This window comes from Argiope bruennichi, chromosome 1 (assembly GCF_947563725.1).
Source record: "Argiope bruennichi chromosome 1, qqArgBrue1.1, whole genome shotgun sequence".
Taxonomy (NCBI): domain Eukaryota; kingdom Metazoa; phylum Arthropoda; class Arachnida; order Araneae; family Araneidae; genus Argiope; species Argiope bruennichi.
The window spans coordinates 104,131,731-104,153,421 of NC_079151.1; the positions used below are offsets into that span (position 1 = coordinate 104,131,731).

At 28.3% G+C, this 21,691-nt stretch overlaps 1 protein-coding gene across 1 annotated transcript in view; it reads left to right on the forward strand.

Annotated features, from left to right (window-relative positions):
* LOC129965626 (class A basic helix-loop-helix protein 15-like) overlaps positions 1–21,691 on the forward strand; it is a 528,564-nt gene that overhangs the window by 486,857 nt on the left and 20,016 nt on the right. Inside the window, exon 8 of the transcript XR_008784227.1 lies at positions 13,767–13,847. The gene's annotated coding sequence lies outside the window, so the exon portion shown is untranslated. The remainder of the gene's footprint in view (positions 1–13,766; positions 13,848–21,691) is intronic.

Genomic DNA, 21,691 nt, shown 5'->3' on the forward strand with positions numbered 1-21,691 from the left:
GATGAAAGTATTAATGGAGGGCTAAAAATTGGATCGTTGTGAGTCGTTACTTGGACATAATCTGTGCTATAAAACTCGCTGCTTTTGCAACAGCAAATTAAATTGTTCTATCAAAAAATTCTTACTTCATATCAATCATTTTATCCCTTATGTTGCTTTATTTTCCACTTCCATTTTTTCCCCATGTAATTGAAAGTTGTTATATATATTTGTTTAAGAAATTTCAGTAGATGACCGGAGTTTTTAATAAGTCTGTATTCATAAATTTTTATAAGTTATTAAGATATTGAAAAATTTATCAAAATACGAAATAGCGCAGCATTTCCTCAAAACAAAATTATTTGTGTGTTATTTTCAATAATAATTATGCCATTTGCCATCTTTTATTGAAATTGTATGGAATAATTCCAACATTTGTAATCTAATTATATTTCTCAACTAACACTTAGGCAGATAAATTAGAAGAAATTATATTTCATTTAAATCTGCATTAAAAAATTAGTTAAATAGTGCTCTTGCACCCCAGAAGGAAATAAATAAAAAGAAAAACAGTAACAGCTACTTTCGTTGTAGAAAACGTTTTACAATCAAATTATCAATATCGACTGATAAAGCGTTATGTACAAAAAAGTTTTTGTGATTGAAGTATACACAATTAAGAACAGAAATTATAATTCTTATTGAATGAATTTGAATAATAAAGGGATCTGAGCCCCACCCCCTTCATAGATGATAACCTTAAATTTAATTTCATAGAACATTTTGAGCTGTTTTGGTTGACAAAATAATTTATTAGGTGATAAAAAAATCTTCAGATAATTATATCAAAATATATTTAGTTTTAGATATCAGATATTGATCAGAATTTACACAATATGTATGCATAGCAATTGCAATTCATATCTGAGTGTTCTCCTTTCTACTTTCTAAAGTTGACCTCCATCAGAGCAATATAAAATTGATTTATTAAATTTAAATGAAAAGTAAGCAATCGGATAAGTACATTTTTCACATAAGTAGGTAAAATCGGGAAACATTGTATGATGTAGAAGAGACCACATTTGACCATACTTTCTTTGCATATTCGTTAGAGATAAAAAAAAAACGGTTGCAATTGCCTGTATTGGGATTTTTTATTATTTTTAGTTAGGATCTTAATTGTTACCACTTCCACTGTATGACAAAAAGAATTTCACTTTTCTTCAGACATTTACCCTCGGGGGGGGCACCCCGAAATGAGGATGAGATGCTTCCGGCATGGTGGTTGGATCTCGCCACCCTGGAGGGTACACTAATAGGTGGGGGATCTGGCTACTCCCATAGTTGACGGGACGTACTTCCTTCGGGGAGGGTTGTACCGTGGCCGGTGACGGCCCTTAGGACTCAACCACAGTTCCCGCCAATTGCCAATTGCTGTTGCGGCGGTCCGGTCATTCAGTTTTATGGTTTAAATCCGTGTGCCTTAGGGCGGGTCGGAGAGTTAGATGGTTGACTTTCTTCAGACATTGTCGGAGAATTTTCTGTACTGTATAGTTTCCTACATGGTGTCTCATATTTCAGCACATTACACGAAGATAATGTGTGATTATTTGCTCAGAAAATCAACCCTTAACTGTGGAGATGCTGCGGTATCTCAGACCGCTAAGAATAGACTTTCGGTCACCCCTATTCTATTTTTAGCTCAACCGAATGGATTGACTCTGTAGTTTCCTGTTTAGTGACCTTCACTGCACTTGCACTTTTTCAACCGGCTTCAGCGGATGCCTTTTTTAAATATTTCAGCCATTTCATTTCACGACGTCTGTGAGACCGCACCTCCCTCCAGCACACCATCCCCTTATGAACTTATGATGCAGAGCCCCACTTACTTTTAAATGAAGCAGAAAGGGATCTGAGTAATGAGGATAACTGTAAGAAGGTTTTTTCAATGAAAGTTCGCATTGGACTGATTCTGATATATTTGTTCAAATACAATTAATTTTTCTAGCAATAATGTATTTTTTAAAAATTTCTAAAATATATTAAAATATCAATAGAATATCTACAGAATTTACAGACTGATTTTTATACTAATACTTTACTTGTATGTTTAAAGTGCCCTGGAAAACCCGTACTACGAATGTTCACAAGTTTATGCGGAGAAATGACACCGATTAAAAAAAAAAGATGGTAATTTTACTCATTATCAGGTTTTTTTTTCATATAATTGTTGAATTTCCATTATAATGTTTTCTATATACCTTTGTATGATGGAAAAATAAATAGGATTTAAAAAGTAAAAATTAATATGTTTTTTCAAGAATATTATTTGTTGTAACTGTAATTTGATAAGAAAATACATGTTCAAACGCAATTACTTCTTTCAATAATAACATATTTATTTTGCAAAATTTCTAAAATATATTTATATATCAGAAAAACTATCTGCAAAATATATTGGCTGATTTTCTTACTAATACTTTCATTACAAAATTCAATTTCAGTGTAAAAAAAAATGCGGTCTCGTACATCGAACCTCACTAGGTAAGCTCTAAATTTTCATCTCCCTAGTTAAGGGTTAAGAATAAAGTGCGTTGGCACAATGGGGCAATCTTTTTTGCATCCTAAAGCACTACATTTATTTTATGCCAATTTTATTTATTTTTTATTCATATATTTATTCTTTGGAAGGCATTTGTTCTTTGGGGCATGTGAAACCTTGTTTGTTAGTCCCCTGTTGATGAGGACACAGTCTTTGCAATTGGAATGTCTATTTCCATTGGAAACATCCATGATATGCGTGGTATTTTCTAAAATATTTGGCAATGAATGCAATACATTGCCATTAATATATTCTAGTAAATTGCTGTGACACTGTAATAATAATGTAGAAATAATGCTATTTTTTTTTTTTTTTTTTTTACTAATAATGTATTTTCTTTACTTAAATTATCAGCATAAATTGTTTTTCACATGACATCTGTAATTTTTTTTGAGAAATCATATTTATTTAAAATTCTCAGCCTCCCCATCAATTTTTTTCTTTCAAGTCTGAATTATTTTGAATGCTGCAGTTTTCTATGATATGAGAAAATCGAAGAACCATTTCTGACCTAAGGTTCATGAATGGTTCTGAATTATTTTGAATGCTGCAGTTTTCTATGATATGAGAAAATCGAAGAACCATTTCTGACCTAAGGTTCATGAATGGTTCTGAATTATTTTGAATGCTGCAGTTTTCTATGATATGAGAAAATCGAAGAACCATTTCTGACCTAAGGTTCATGAATGGTTCTGAATTATTTTGAATGCTGAAGTTTTCTATGATATGAGAAAATCGAAGAACCATTTCTGACCTAAGGTTCATGAATGGTTCTGAATTGTTTTGAATGCTGAAGTTTTCTATGATATGAGAAAATCGAAGAACCATTTCTGACCTAAGGTTCATGAATGGTTCTGAATTATTTTGAATGCTGAAGTTTTCTACGATATGAGAAAATCGAAGAACCATTTCTGACCTAAGGTTCATTTTCTTCCCATCAGTTATTTATAAAATATACCACTGATCTATGATTTTGTCTAGACCACATATAAAATAATTTCTTTTAATAAGTCTGTCAGTTGCATAAGCTTTTCAAGTGCCACTTTTATATATACTTGAATAACCGATAGGTCAAAAGACAGTTATGAATCGAATTTGATTCAAAATTCGATTTCAGATTACCAGTAATAAAACAATGTGAATAAATTGATTTATTTTGATCGTAGCAATTTTCAGTTATTGTGTTTATAGATACCTGGATAGATATATTTCTTTCCTGTGAATTTCCTTTAAAGTTTAATAAGTATTAACAATTATTCCAAAATATAATCACTGCAACTTTTATAGAAATATAGTTTAGGCTATAGAAATTGTGAGTGTTCAATTAAAAAGAAAATAAATATTTTTAAACACTTCGCAGTTTATTAAGAAATAAACAATTTTATTTGTGCTATTCTCTACTTTTTTGCCTTCAATTTATAAACCATTATTATTAATATTATAAAATTTTAAAATGAATTTTTATAAGATTCCCTATCAGATGGCAGCCCTTGTGATATCAAAATTTAATTAAATTTATCAGTTAACTGAAAATTAGCTTCTGAAAATAGTTACAATAATTAATAGATTTCCTGAATATTAAAGAACAAACTTTTTTAACATTAGGACAATAGAATTTAATAATTAATTACAAATTTTTTATCTTTGTGTACCTGGAATAAATGAGAAAGAGTAAAGAAAAATAGAGTAAATAGTAATAGAGTAAATGAAAGTGTAAACAAATATGATCATGAGATCTAAAACATGGCAATTCAACAAAATTTCATGATGGTATATTTTGACAATAATAACATTTTATCTGAGTATGCGAAAAAATAATTATAAGATAACTTATCTGTAAAAAAATCGATTCTGTATATCCGTGAAAAAGTGTGATTACACGTTTAAAAGAAAGCATATATGACACTTTCGAAATTTAAAAGTTCAATAATCAAAACGCCGAAATTATCTATACAAATTATTAATACGAATTTAACACGAACAGCAAAGATGTTAAATGTTAACTCCATTACATTCTCTATTATGCTAGAAAGATAATGATAAATTTCTCACTAATCTCGTAGAAACTTCTTTTATCTGCATAGAAAATCGATAAATTATTTAAATGCCGAAGTTTACAATTTTGAAATCTAAATCACGTAAACCCCCACAGAATTTGTCGTAAAGTAGATGTAAATAAGCAACTACTTATTCAAACGTTTGTTGGCATTTTCCTGTGAAGCATGTTCATCTCATGGCCGGCCTCTTGAATTTCTTAAAATAAATTCTTTCAGATAAAGGAATTCGATCAATAAACTTCTAGAATTCCAGAAAAGATTCATTTGCATATTTAAGATCCGAAAATTGTGACAATTGAGTTTTAAATTTCATTAATTAAACTTTTGTTGAAATTAAATGCGTAGCTTGTAACGAGGTGTTATTAAAGAAGCCCAATTTTCACAGGACATCTTGGGGAAGAGACACAAAATGAAATCAGCATTGGGACAGTTCAGCTGTAATCACTAGAAAATCGAAAATATCCTTTCTTTTAATGGAAATTACAATTAAATATGCAAATATTTGAAAACGGAGAATTTTATATAGACATAATCATAATTATTCGAAAAACGCAAATAATTTTGAGGTAAGGGTTGTCGAAATATAATAACGAATAATTTTCTGTTCGAATTCACGGAATGAAAAAAAAATCATATTCTATTTGTATTGCTTTACAATTTCAAATGTTTTCCATGAATAATAGTTACTCGGAAGAAAATAATGAAAATGTATTTTCTCGTTTCCCAAAACAAGTGTCATTACGAATACAAACACTGATTTTTAATCATTTTCGAGAAGCACGTTTACAGAAAAACATTATTACAGAAAACATAACATATTACAGAAAAACATTAAAGTTAAAAGTGAAAAGATACTTAATCCATGCTATTTTTTTCATCAAAATATTTCATCTAGGATTAGCTTCAAAATAATTTTGTTCCTGTCACTTCCTACTGTTAAAATTCCCAATGGAAGGAAGAGTAGGACGAATTAAAATAGTCTACATAAAGACAATCTAATTCATCTAGTAGTTTTACATTCTTGGAATCTAAACGCAGGATAGTTCGACATTTTAAAAACCCAAAGTATATAAACGTTGTTCATGGCGAACTATGCATAAGAAGAATTCCATCTCTTGATACATTAATGTTTTTCAAATAACTTAATTTCTGAGAAAAATGTGGAAGAAAACTTATGACTTCACATTCGATGCAAGAAATGTAAATTTTATCAAACTTCATAAAATTGCAAAAGGGTGACAAAGTTTGTCAAAAAATAAAATCATTATATATATATATATATATATATATATATATATATATATATATATATATATATATATATATATACACACTTTTGATTTCGCGACGTCGTTTTATTTCATATAGGGGAAGCACGCATGATTATTTACAAGAAAGCGCGGACAAGGCACGTCCGCCACAGTTCGGCTCGAAAGCAGAAGTCGGGAAGAAGAACGAAATAAATTATCCCTCGTCTTATATAACCTGATATTTTGATACTGAAAATATTTCTCCATAGTGCTAATATATTAATAAGATTCTGATAGGGATTTCTGATGCATGTCAATCCCAAGTAAGAGAAACACAGGGATCTTTTAAGAAGAATGTGCTTACTGGACATTTGTCTACCCTTTCACGCGAAGCGTGTGAAAGTGACGGCGTTTAACAATTTTCAGCCGATTCAGCAATTTCATAAAGCTTCTTTTTAATTAATAAAGCAGAGAAAGTGGAATTGGATCAAGAAATAAGAGAATATTTTTAGAATGAAGTTACAATGGGCTAAATTAAGATAAAATCTTGGAAATTAATTAAATTGAAATTAACAGTTTAAAATATTATATATATATATATATATATATATACATATATATATATATATATATATATATATATATACATATATATATATATATATATATATATATATATATATATATATATATATATATGTGTGTGTGTGTGTGTGTGTGTGTGTGTGTGTGCGTGTGTGTGTGTGCGTGTGTGTGTGTTAAAATTATTATATAATATTTTAAAATAATTAAAAATATTATTATTAATTATTAGAAAATAATTATATACAGTAAATTATCATAGGAAGAGACATTGAACAGCTCGTCTTATTGTAAAATTTTGAAATATTTTTGTTGTTTGATTAGATGTGGGATACCAGATTTATGATCATCGCCATTCCCAGATCTGGCTCCTTTAGATTCTTTTTACAGAACCATCTAAAGATTTTCTTTTTTTTAGTTGAATCCCAAACCATTTCTGGCAATGACACAGTTGCTCATCTGTCAGCAATTTTCCGGTAAAGAATTCTTAATATGAAACATCCAGGAAAAAAAAATTCTTTAGCTTAATTTTTAATTTTTTTGAATTAATTAAAAAGGATAAAATAACAGTGTACTTTAAAAAAAATCATATAATATTAGAATAATGGTACAAAATTCTTTTCTTTCATTTAAAAATTTTCATATGAGAAAAAAAATTTGGCTACTTAATTTTAGTTCTTAGAGCAGTTAATTTTAAATCATTTGTAACGGCGCAAAACATATAGCACTTAAATTAATAAATCTCGATTTTAAATTATCGAATGTTCTTAAAAACATTTCTGACAATATATAAATATTCAGTTTTCTCATTTCTAAGGTCATTTGCATGCAGGTACCTCAGAATGCATAACCGCAGCAAAGGAATTCTCTATCTACCTCAAAAATCGCAATGATAACCCATATTTTCAAAGGGTGGAAATGACTATTAAGCAAACGTATGATCGGGCATTCTTTGAGAGCTCTTAGAAAGGAGCTTTTCTAACGATAAAGCACACTCCACTGGTATTCAATTATTGACACCTAAATAATGACAGAGAAAATTTCATTGTGATATCCATGTACCTCGGGCGCCCTCCGCATTTTCATTAAAGGAGCGTTTCGAGTCCTTCAGTATTAGTAGAGTTAGGATTGAGTTGCAAGTATAAGTACTTTATAAAACGGCCTAAAATAAAAATAAAACAGGGGAATTGTTTACTTTCTATTAAATAAGTTATTCTTTAAATATAAACTGAGAATGAGAGAAATGGGTCTTACGTAAAATAAAACGTATTTTTCATGTAAAGAAGACTGTGAAAGAATCTCAAACTATCTTCATAAATACTTAGTTTCATAAATACGTAAGTAATTAAGTTGCATAATTTTCTTACATCTGTTAAACTGCATTAGAAGAATAACCCATGACTATTTCAGAAAGAAATAAAAAGATAACAAGATACGAACAGAAAGAGTGCAGGTGGTACAGAGGATTCTCATTTAGATGAGATAGAATATTAAGTTTTTATTTTACTATGTTAAATTCACCATTCTGGAAAAACGAACTATATAGTCAGAACGAAATCAGAGGTCTAAGGCAATCTAAATGATGAATAATTCTAATGATGATGATGATTGATGATTAAGGTCTAATGATGATAATTGAATTTAAATATTAAAAATCCCCTCTGAAAAAGAAACAAATAATATATAAGCATATTTCAGTACGAGAAGATAAAAAAAATATTTTTGAAATTTAAATGCACTGTAATAAATATATTTAATAATTTGTTTAGCATTGTAATAAATATATATTAAAATATACTCTGGTAATAAGTGGTTTACCAGACCTCTCAAATGCGCTATATTAAGCTAAAATAAAAAAAAAGTAATAATTCGTCTGCAGATATTAAGGATAGTTGAACGTTTATGAAAAATAGATCCCATTTTCAATCGCTAACTGGGACATTTATTTAAAATAACTCTTTTCAATTCAATGATTTGGTTAAGATATGTTATAAAACGTTTTAACAATTAGGTGCAAACGAATTCTTATAAATAATTAAAGTGTTCTTATTTCACTGCAAAAATAAGCTTTACAAAATTAGTAGCTTTCTTTCGCCTGTGTAAAAGAATAATGTGAACATTTAGTTTTTGAACTTAAGCCAGATTTTTGGTAAATGTACAAATATAAAATGGAAACTTCACTTGAATGAAGAGCATCTTTTACTTTTCTCTAATAAAAACATTTATTTGATAATAAAATCACTACAGACAATTAAAAAATTTACTTAGTGCTGCAATGTTTTTTGAGCTGTATAAGAGAAATTACTTATTGAATTACTCTCTCTATTAAATTTTCATAGAAGAAATTATATTTTCAGATATAAATTCACAGGAACTTCTCTCTTATTTAAAGTAATTTATGCTTGAAAATAGTTATTTTTGCAGCTGAAGAGAAAGTAGATGTTTAGAAATGCGACGAATCAGCACATAAATATGATTTAACCACATGTTTTGCGCAAACTGACAAAACTGATATCAGAAGATATTTCTTTCATTAACAATGCTTATTACCTTGTTCTCACAATCTTAGACATCTTTCAAATATTCCTTTGATATAAATAAAAACATTTATAAACTAATCATATTTTTTTGTATAAATTTGCATGAAATTTGTTTAGTTTGAAAACAGATGAAATTTTCAAATATCATGTCGCTTTTATGAATGTAACGCGATATAAATGAACTCGGAAAAAAAGAAGACTTGATTATTGATTAATTGTTATAACAAATTCGTCAACTTCCTCATAAAACAGCATATTGTAAAAGTTCTATTTAAGAAGTGTGGTTTATAAAGAGAATTCCGCTATTCTCAGTTAGCACATCTTGTTGAACAACCCAAAATTAAGATGGCTATATATTTTAGATATATAGATCTCTGTATATAGCCATATATAGATCTCTTTTAACTCCTGGGAATACTCACCTTCGAACCCATAAGAAATATTTCACGCATGCTGGATTTTCAAAAAATGAATTTAGAGTAGATTAATATTCAATGATATTCGATTCGTTGTCCACATATTACCAATATAAGGAATTTTATATTTATATCTGTTAACTATTGTATAGCTTTGTAAAAGGAAAATTATTTTTGCTCTTTAGAATGCTCACTCAAGAGAGTTTATATAGACATATTTAAGTTATGCTAGATCTTTAAAGAAAATGGGTTAGGAAATGGCATCTTAGCATTTTATATCTTTAGAGCAGATAAAGCGCTGCATATAAAGTTAAAATGATAAAACTAAGTGGAATGGTTTGTCTAAAAGATATGCATAGGTATGTAGTTTTGGCGTTTTGGAATGCTTTTTTTTCTTTAGAGATATACATATCCATTTAAATTTCTTTCATCTTTCGATTTTTAATCACTTTATTCCTCTAATTTGTTATTGATAGCGTTTAGGATAAAAACAGTGCTTTTTCGTTTTATCCACTAAGTATTCTGCCGAAAAAGTACGATATTTATTGATTTTAACTTATTGATGAAGCATCATTGCGTTTTAACTGAGATGTTTCCCTTTATATATCATTGCGTGGCATTTATTAATGATTAACATATACCAGAAGCAAATCCATACTGTTAATGCATTATATCAAAAAGTTTGACCTAATATTCTGAGATCTAGGATATGCAAGGGTTGAATAAAATGTCATGTCATCGAATGAACAGGCGGATGAGAACGCTGCTGAACTCGATAAAAATGGTTTATGTTTTTCTGAATCAATTTTTACAAGATTAGTTGAATAGGTATTCGTTTTTTGAATAAATACAAATTTTTTTTTGTCTAGCAGATTTTGCAACTTTATTCTGTATATAAATGGTTAATACCACATCTAAACCGACGTTTTATTCTTCAAATTTCCATTATGCACAAACTTGAGATTCTTAGTTCCTGAAAATAGATTTGATATATACGGTTATAATTATATGCAGCACTACAGTGGGATTGGTTCTTCAACATACGGTCCTCTAATATGAGACTCTGCAAACAGGCGATCTATTATCCAAATACATAATGTAAGGAACTCTACATTATATTAGAATATATAAAAGACCTTGTTTGTGTGTCTGTTAGTTTTTATTGTTGCCATATTGTTAGAACCAAAATTTGCACAGTGATAGTAAGGTAGCAACATAAAAATTATTTTAATATTCGACTTATAATCTTTATTTAATTAATTCTAAATAATAATTACATATACTTGCAAGTATTTTCCTTGAATAACTATATTTTTATATCGTAAAGTCCAGATCCTCTATGAATGAATGCTGAAAAGGGCAGTGAGAAACTGAAAAGCAACATAATCGAGATCAGGTTGAAATAAGATACTATAAAAATTGCTATAAATGTTGCACAAGCAAATATATGCATAACATTCAATTAAATTTCACTTATGAATCTCAAAACATTATGGGTATGGTATCATTGAAGAACCTTTGAAATAGTAATTCTATATTCCAGTATTCTAAGGTAACAGAATTCGAATGATCTTAGGAAATGAAAATATGTAACCATCTAACCACCGTTAGGAAAATATTATTTGCCAGAGGTATGGTTATATTTAATTCCAATTAAAGCTCTTAGATATAAATTTATATCCCTGATACCTTCAAATAAACTAATTTTAAACGTCAATTTGTCATAGATATTAAAGTCATTTTATCTTATATGTCCGCATATAAGACATTCATATGTACGCATTGTTCATTTTGTACATAAATCCTTTGAATGGATGCTATTCCCATTACATCATAGCACTTTTGAAAGCTCATTTACTCTTTCATTTTCTAAATTCCTGAGGTACTATAAACTTGGTATTCGTTATGTAAACTACAAAAATATTAATAAAATCTTTCTTCCTTAGATCTTAACAACAGAAGAAAATTGCTCGATTAAATATTGAAAGCAGTTTAAATTTCAGTGCAATTATGTAATCTATGATTCGAAATTAGACGAAAGGTATTTTTTTTAAATTGCCAGAATTCAGGAAACTATGCAAGAGTATAAAATTAATATCATTAAAATACAATTTCAAAAAATTTAAACAGAATAAAAATTATTTTTATAAATATTATTTCGTAAGTAAAGAATGTATTTCAAAGGTTTAAAAAAATGGCAAAATTTATTTAGCTTTTTAATTAACTAAAATTTTAATTAAATTTTTTAAAATATCGCTCTAAGTGTACATTTTCATTTTCTAATGTATATATGTGCCAAATTAGGCAGTTTTGGATTTAACTGTTCTCCTGCAAAATATCAAAAAACACTCTTTTATTATTAATAGAGATTTAGATTAGTTACAAGAAAAAAAGGAATGATAACATGGACACTAGTTCTAAGCAGTATGTTTTTTTAACAATGGGAAAACAAATTACTCAGAATAATTTAATAATTTTATTATTGTGAAAATAATTTTCAGATTAACAAAATTGTTTGATAAGTTAGGTCGGCAATACAAAGTATAAATATAATCCATATAAAATAATTATTCAGTCGTTGCTTAGATGACATTATTTTAGACTCATATGTTAAATAAGAGTTCTAAGTCTAATAATCTTCAAAGAAACTCATATATATCTTCTCATTTTCCTACAATGCTTGGAAAATTAATTCCTTAATTCTAAAGCTCGTATAATAATAAAAGTTATATATGTTCCCGTTATATATGTTTCAGTAATATAAAATGTCTCCTTCGTGTAGAAAATAGATGTTTCTTAGTTACGCATGATCTGTTAAATACAGGGCTCGTAAGAAATATGTTTCTCACCTCGGAGAATTCTAGAATATGTTCTATTGGTCCACATGAGATAAAATTTTAGCAACACATAAATAAAATAAGGCGCTTTGAATTTTTTTGAATAAGAAACTTGAGTATCAAAATTCACTGGAAGACATTAAAACGCAAATAATATTTATTTGCGTGTTGAAAATGTGAAACAATTTTTGCGTTACAGCATATACTTATAAGCTTTATTTTTTTGATAAAAGAAGTGCTGATTCTGTATGAGTATTTGTTATTTCTCTGCAAATAATGCCTACATTCCAAGAAAAAACGCCATTAGTAAACGCCACAACTATTATTTTTCCATAACCTGGATAACTAACTCCTTTACAGCTTAAAAATATTACGTCGTATGAGGAAGTCCAATGTCCCCAAGCACTCTACGCAAAATCATAGAGAAATTTAAAAAACTATTCAGCTTGGCATTCTTCTAGCTAAAGTACGAAAGCAGATGTTGTCTTCTAGTCCCAAAAAATGTGGATACCACATTCGCTGAAGTCAGCGATCAGTCGCGATATAGTAGCGTGAGCGTGCCATTGTTTCCCAAGTATATAATATACAGTATTCTCCCGAGCGTAAAATATTAGAGCGGATTTTCAATTTTCTTCCGTATAAAATCAATCGCGTAAATATATTTGAGGACTGGGCTTCAGACGTTTCATAAATGTTTTGCAATTCAGTTCCTTGTTGGAATGGCGATTAATGCCAATTGATCTTGGAACATTGCATTGGAAAGTTTACATTTATGATTGTCGAATTTGGGCATTGGGAAACTTTAATGTTATCCAGGTATCCTGGTATTATGAAAAATGTCTGCTTTGCCGTCTACTTTTTTTTTTTTTTATTGGGCTGTTTTTTTTTTTTTTTTTTTTTTTGAAGAAATGATTGCAAATGAAATCCGAACCTGTTTTGTCGTAGGACAACGGTACATTGATATATTAAGGAATTGTGTAATCCCACAGATTCAAAAGACAGAACACCATTTTCTTGCTGGATAGTGAACATCCTCACTTTGAATGTCGTATAATGCAATTGCTGAGGCATCATATCACAGAAATATAAGTAGTCAGACGTCATTTCTCCAACAGTATGACCTTCTCATTCACGGGATCACCCTGCTAGTTTTAGTTTTGGGCTTCCCTTACGAACATTATCTATCGTCAAAGGGTAAGAACTATGCACCTGAAGGACAGCATTCAATGCCATGCTCTTGAAATTCTGCAGTCTTATTCCGGTCAGATGTGGATATATATAATATGGTTCTGCGATTAAATTATGCTGTTGAATGTGAAGCAGGATATCTTATGCAATTTTAATGCTACTTTTTCATAATATTTAACATTTATAAAGAATATTAAAAGTTTTTATGTATATTACACAACCAAGTACTGGTAAATTTTTGGGCTAAATTTTTTATTGAATAAATGTCAAGTACATCATTTGAATGATCTAATGTTCAAATTTTGTCTCATTTAGACTACAAATAATGGAAGAACGCAATCCAGAGTTCGCTGAAGTAGGAACTTTTGCTACCTCTGTGTGTGACTCTCCAGAAAAGTAATATTCTGTGTAAAATACTACTTATTATCAGTCTTTAACTTTCAAATTGTTCATCTAGTTGTTAAATTTTTACTATGGAATAGTTTTTTTAAGTCTTTCTTAATATTTGATAAGGTTAATTATATGAATATAATGAAATCAGTTTTCTTCACATTACTATGCGATCAAATTAAAAAGTCTAAATATTACGAAATAACAGCGGAAAAAAAATGCTGCTTCGTACTTAAAGTCTAATTTTAAGCATTTTAAATTTTTTAATTTCGACATTACCTAAAGTACATAATTGAATGATCTGTTTGAACTACTAAATAGTTTGAAATTCATCATAATAGAAAAAAAAATATTGTGAAACTTGCATTGAATTAAATTTTGAAAAAAAAATAATATTAAACAAAACAAATGCACAACTTTATAATTGGTGACATTAAAATAAATTTCTCCAAATTTTTAGCAGAGTAAATACTTATCAGGGGAAAATAATATCGGAAGATGTAATGGAAAACTTGCTTAATTTATCAACTTTTGGATTTTAAATATTCGATGGTGACTTCTTTTTTTTTCTTTTGTCGTGCAAAAGGTGTGTGTCACGTTGCATCATGCTCCGATAAAAACACTAGATTTATTTTTAAGAAATGCAAACAAAATTTATGTTTATAGATTATTGCTTTTTCAATGTTTCATTGTGAGTATAAAAGCTTTAATCTTCCATACCTTATCTGTTCCAGTTATATCTAATATCAAAGTACCATGCTCTTAAATATTAGTCTGGCCCCTCGCTATTTAAAAATCTGTCCCTGTTGAGTTCCTCCCTTTACTTTAAAGCGCTTCCGGCTCGAATTGGCGCTTAATGAAGCAATTTCACAGCCATAAACAAACGCCACAGAAGAATTAATTTCATTAAAGTCTCTAACGAGTCCATGAAATATCATTAGCTTTCGGATCGCGGCAAAAATTTTCTTCTCTCACTTGCCAATAGAAAAGTGCATCAGATATCTCGAAATAGCACTTGACATGTGTCTAAAAGTGTCAGTTTTTTCTCAGACTAATTTTTGCTTTCAATTTGGATCGCAATCAGCAATGAATCGCGAAAACAACTATTTGACTCTCTCTCTATATGTAAGAAGAATATGCTGATAAATCAGTAAAATGGGATGAATAAAAATTAAAAAAAGAAAGAAAATGTTGAGTCCATTAAAAGTTGCTATCAATAGTTTAGCAAACTAAATTACGACAATATTGAATAAATTACCATACATATAAGGAATGCAATTATCAAATATAAAAAAAGAATGAACTAGTGCTAATTGTCTCGATTCCAGCACTCTTTGAGATACGGAATTTATTTATACGATCAATCGCCATTAAAGTTTTAAAATATTGTTAATGAAGTGATTCATGGATAACTTAACTAGTATGGGATTTAAAAATACAAATGTCATGAGACTTTGGAGAAAGAGTCTTAATTATATGTGTATATAATGTATCAGACTCAGGGTCCAAAAATTAATTTATACTTCATTAGATATGGCATACATCTTGGCCCAATGGCTGGGAAATTTTTTTAAATGATGTAGTTTAAGGATTACCATGTGTCTAGCCATGATCTTAAATGTTTATGTATCCTTCATCTATTTTTAAAAATGTGATATGGACTAAAAACCTTCATTAAGCCTCATGATAGCTATATGAATAAAAAAAAAAAATAGCGCAATACTCAAATAAGTAACTAATGTCGAATAACAAGAAATTTAGAAATGAAACAAATGTTTTTCCAATATGCGGATGACATATATATGAACCGGTTATTTACAAACGATGCACGATATCTTGTCATTTGTTGCTTTAATCGGGGTCATCTTTTTAAGTTAAGTTTCTTAGCAGAAATTGCTGTTTCTTCCCATTAGCTTCTGTTTGTCTCATAAAATTGTTTCAGTATAAAATTGTGCTATTAATTCCCAAAAAATTCCTTTCGCCGGGGATAAATTGGATCGCATTATTTAAAAGTTAAGAATGTTTAACGTTGAAAATTACATTTTAGTCAGTAAAAAATTTATTTTAAATAAAATATTCCTGACACATAAACGTTTTAAAAATAAGAAAATGTCTTTTTTTAGATAAGGAATAATAGTATTAGGAAGCTTTTAATTTCATGATTATTTATCAAATCGATGCCGACGACTGAAAACTAGTTTATGGTTATAAAAGGGTCATTTTTAGATGCCATTGATATGGATAAAAACATCTAAAATATTGTTATTCATAAAGCTTTACATTTTAGCTGCAATAGTGTGGCATAGTTTACGTTTAAAATGTTTGTGTGCTAAAAATATTTTATTAAATATAACTAATAAAACGAGGGTTTTTTTAAAAAAAATCATATATTTTTATTTTTTATTTTCTTATAAATTGCATTTATTAATGAACCAAAATAAAATATAATTTTAAGCCATTTTCAATACTTTTTTCTCAATTGGAAGCATATATTCTTTTCTTATGATTTAGCAATTAACTTTTGACTTCGATTAGAATAGACTTTTTGTATAATTTTACTGACTTACCTTCTGTTGGATAAATATATGGAAAATTCCATTTTTGCTAGATAAAAAACATAATTTCATTTTTAGACATTTGTCAGCAACGTTTTAAAAAAATTCCTGCCATTCATTAAAACTTTTATACCATTAATTTATGGTTTATTACAAGCGTCCGTATTCTCTGGAAATAGCCTACTCTAAAAAAATGTATAGGTGGTTAAACGTCTCTAGATAAAGAAGAGGCTAAAGTGCATAATTCTATTTTGCACCTAAGTTATGCTTCACATAGTATGGTTTTAAGTAGTCTGTAGAGTTAGTATTAAAACTATAAAACGTGAGTTAGTAACTTTAAAAATATAAACTTAGAAAAATAAAACTTAAAATATCATTTTAATTTAAACAAACTAAAGTGTCAATATTGTTATGCGCATGGAGTTTTATATATGTATATATCTAAGAACCATAATTAAGTATAGAAAAAAATAATCCAGGCTTGCGTCGTCTCCCCCTAACTATCTCTCATACTCTGTAATTAAATGCTTTATTCCACAACACTAGCATAAAACTGCGGTCCTTGGGCCAGTGCCTCAGGTGTTCAAATTTTTAATTTCAGATTCTTGCACATAAGAATTGTGTGTTTCTTAAAGAGTGAAGAAAGCAGACACTTATGAGTTAATAAACATGTACCAGAAAATCGAATTTGTAATTTTGATCCTTTCTTTCGACCAATTGAAATAAAATTTGCCATCGACCATATTGTGATCAGTTTTATTTTCTGTTTGTGTTTGTCATAGGATAGCATTCGAGTCTTCTCTTCCGATTAATTTTGGATTCATTTTTTTTCTATCTGATTAAAAATCCGATGTCTCTCAGATCAAACCAAATAAATCGAAACTGAACCGAATTTTATTATTCAAGTAATATTTATTTTATTATGAATTTTTGAAGTTTTCACGAATTTTATGACCCTGAATATCTGAATAGCATTCATTAGTTGCACCGGAACTGAAAATTTCTAAAATAAAACATTCCAATGCATTTTCTTTATATTTAGAATTGAATTGTATCTGATATTTTGTTAGAAATGAAAAACATGGAGATTGAAAGATTTTTTGTCTATTTTTCGTTTAACTATAATATGAAATGTATATCAGTCACATCTCAAATAATTGAAACAAATGACTCCTATCAATCTATTTCTTCCTTACAAAATTTAATCTATCAAAATTTAAATACTTTAGTGACTCCAAGAATATAACTCAAATTGTTCAAACGAACATTTTCTACAATTGTCTATTAACTTCAATAAACATCAATTTAGTTAAGGCTTAAAGTCATTCGAAAAGCTAAATTTTCTGTCATATTTAATTGTCATTTTGACCTTCGTATAATTAGAATTAAATTTATTTCCATAATAAATCATTTCCAGAAATATTTCATTTGAAATTTCTCAATTAATTCTACTTTATCATTTCATAGATTCTAATCCTAGTAAATCTCCCATTGAGACACACGAATGAAATTTCGCAATGCAGTGTAAATGTTGAGAAGCGTTTAGCTGTCTCAAAAGTGGAGCTATTTAAGACGGATTATATCAAACTAAATCACTGCCAGAATAGTCCACTGTTGCTGACTGAGACTTAAAAGCAGAATTATCTCTTCCAAATAAGCCATGACTGTTTTTGATACAACTGTCAAATATATTTAATGGTCAAAAGAATCTCAAGATTAACGAATTGGAATTTATATTCCTGTTATGAAATTGAAATCCCCTAAAAGATTATCGGTTATATAAGACTTATACTTCGCTTAGAGCCGGGATGAAGATAATCTACTCACTCGATGTTTCAAATGATATCAGGGAAATTTATAACAAACATCCTTTAACCCTTTCTAGGGCCTTGGGAAGTATGCTTCCAACCAAATTCATCAGTTTTTATGAAATTATGTAGGTTGACATAAGTTCTGACTAATTTTTCAATAACATAGAAACTTAGAGGCTTCAATTCCTAATCTCACACAAAATGGTGTGTGACTTGATCTGTTACTTGTTTATTACTGAATCAGAAAAATTAATTATATTATATTTATCTAATTAGATAAATGAACCTTTTTTTCTTAAATCATTCTGAATTCCAAAATATTTTACTAAATCATAATTAAAAAAATATGGCGTTTTAGAGGGTTAAAATAAAATAAAATTGTGATTATTTAAATGACTCTGAGGATGATAGGAAAGGAAAGTCCAAGCAAACTTTTGAAATAAATCTGCAGAATTAGAAGCCTAAAATCCACATTCATTTCATCATCCTAATTGGATTAAAAATAATATGTTTTTATTTTTAGACAAATTCTAAACGTCATACAGAAATGAAATTCTATTTAATATGTATTTTATGTTATAATCTAAGAAACTGAAAATCTGATAGATAGATTCATGAGAGACATCATCAGTGATGTCCTGTCTACCAGCGCTTTGCCTTCGAGAAAAATAAGGGAGAAAATCATTATTTCTACACGTTAATTATATGTGGTGAAAAACTTACTGCAGAGTTCACCAGTCCTAAAAGCAGAACCAATTTCAAAAACTTTAATTTCCCATGAAAGCTCATGACTTTTAAATGCGTCAATAATAGTCAACCACCATCCAAAAACCTATAATTTCCTGAAAAAGTGTGTATAATATAAAAGAGTGTTCTGATTGATTAATTATTCTTGCAAAGTGAAGAAATTTATTAAAATAAAAACTGCCGATATCAGCCCATTGCTGAAATTGGGGGCTCCATATAAGTTTAATTTGAAATTTCTGTCTAAAGTGAAGCGAAGAATGTAAGAATTTGGGTATGTAAGAATCATGGGATTTCGTAAACAATAGAAATGGTAAAATCTGTACATTAAATATTTTATTTTGTGGTTCTAATTAGGAAACTCTGACAAGATCTTAAGATAATGTATTGTTAAGTAATGAGTTTGAATTTTTTTTCTCATAAATGAAAGGTGACTGGAAGAACACCAATGGAAAAAAGAAAACCATTAATTTCATATAAAATTCATATGACCATCAGCTGACGATTGGTGTCGTTTATTTCAGATGAAATAAAAATTGAAGATATCGATATACAATTGTTATGGTTGGAGCTTATTATTGTTGTTATTATTGTTATTGTTGTTGCTTATAATTGTTATGGTGCTTTGAATTTGTCGCCTATTTTTAATATATTGATAATGGAAAAATAATTTTTCGCGGAATTTACAAGATTGATGTAATAAATAAACATTACTCCATTCAAAATTGCTGTTTATCCATCGCACAGATATTTCAACATTTTTTCTGTCTAAATTTCAATTTTAAAAAAATGCATGAGTTTAAAACTAAAATTTATAGTTCGCATACTTGAAATACATAATACACTTTAGTATACATAAAAATACTCATTCCAAGTTGTTGTTTTTTTATTTTCAATTTCTGAAGAATTTATGTACAATCTTTAAAATGTTTCATAATTTTTGGGCACGTAAAAACTAATCTGGCTTTAAAATTTATATTGCGAAAACAATTAAGATCACATTTTAACTGAAATAATTATATAACATGAACATTTTCTCATTTCTAGAAACTATTCAACCATTTATTAAAAAAAAGCAAATCTTTATAACATCGAAAACCCATGAGATTTTTTTCGCTAACCCAAGCTCATTCCGTACAATACCCAAACAATTAATTACAACAGTACTGCTTCAGTAAATATGCTGAAAGAGCAAGCTTCTTAATACGATTTTTCTTAGTTTATTTCACAAATTGTGTTATTCTACGGTTCAGGTATTTACCTGCCAAAAATAATAGTATCCTTCACTCCACTAGAGATTTTGATTTTTATAGGTCCTAAATAATTAGTTTTCCGGCTCGACCTTTCTGCTGGCATTAAATTTAATTTCTGTTTTATCACAAGGTGAGAGTCCAGGAAAAAAAATTGTTATGAAAGAAGAATAAATATTGACGAGAATTAAGAAAAATAAAAATGGCAACGGAGGCCTATAGCAGTGTTACTTTTTTTTCTTTTCTTTTTTCTTTCTTTTTTTGATTTAGTTCGATGCAATTACTTTCAAGAAAGCTGAGAAATATTCGTGGATTTATTTTGTTAGAAAAAAAATGGCAGTTAAAAGAGCAAAAAGTTTTGAAATCCTTTGGTAAATTTAACATAAAAGAAATACTCATTCTTTGTAATTTTCTGTATGCAAAATGTTATAAACTGAGTACAATTTTTTGAAATTGGTGATTAAATTAGCATAGTGAGTATAGTTCTATTTTATTATTTAATCAACGACTATGAAAAAAGGTGATTAGTCAAATACTGTGCGTTTTATTTGTTTCGAAGCTATTTCAGGTAGTTTTAATACGTTTTGAAACAAAACAGTACCAAGTAATTTAAATAATTCTTACAGATTGTTTAATTCACCAGATTTCTTCTTTTTAAAGATGATCTTGATTATCCCGAGGATTTTAAAAGTTAGCAATATCATCAGTTTTCATTTGTAAAGATTAAACGTTTCTAATTTAGTTTTTTGTGAATCCTAACGTAAATATTTTAAATTGTATTTATTGATCTGGTGTAAATAAGAATTTTTTGATATAATGGTTTTATCTAAAGATGTAAGAAAATATCAGTGAAAAGATATTATAAAGAATTACTTTAGAAGAAGATCAATTTACTAATTTCTTTCTTTTTAACTGAAAGCTCACTGTATTTAAAATTTGATGGCATAATTAATTCCTTCCATTTATTGCATAACATGGAATTTAAAACAAATGCACGGCATATACTTAATTACAAACTAGAAATTCGTAGATATCAGAATGTTTAAATAAACTTCCAAGTTACAAATATTGTCCCAGGCATTTTATTCTGGAATGTGACAAAGATGTTGCAGCAGAGATTTTATTAATAAAAATTCAAAAATTATTTAAATTTATTGAAATAAAATTGTCATTTTAATAACAAAACATTCAATATATTTCCTATTCATTCTAATAAAATTATTTGTAAAATACAAATTTTTATTAATCGTTATATTACATGAATATATATTATTATACTGAATAGGCTTTTGTAAGTTGTGTAAAAAAATTTATAATTCTTACAAAAATAAAACCATGAAATCTTCAGAATTGTTTTATCACCTGTAAATAATATTAGAGAAAATACGTCCGTATATTTACATACATTTCTAAATTTCAAATTACTCGTTAAGGGAATTTGGAACTATAATTAAATAAAAGGATTACTCATGAACCAAAAATTTATATCC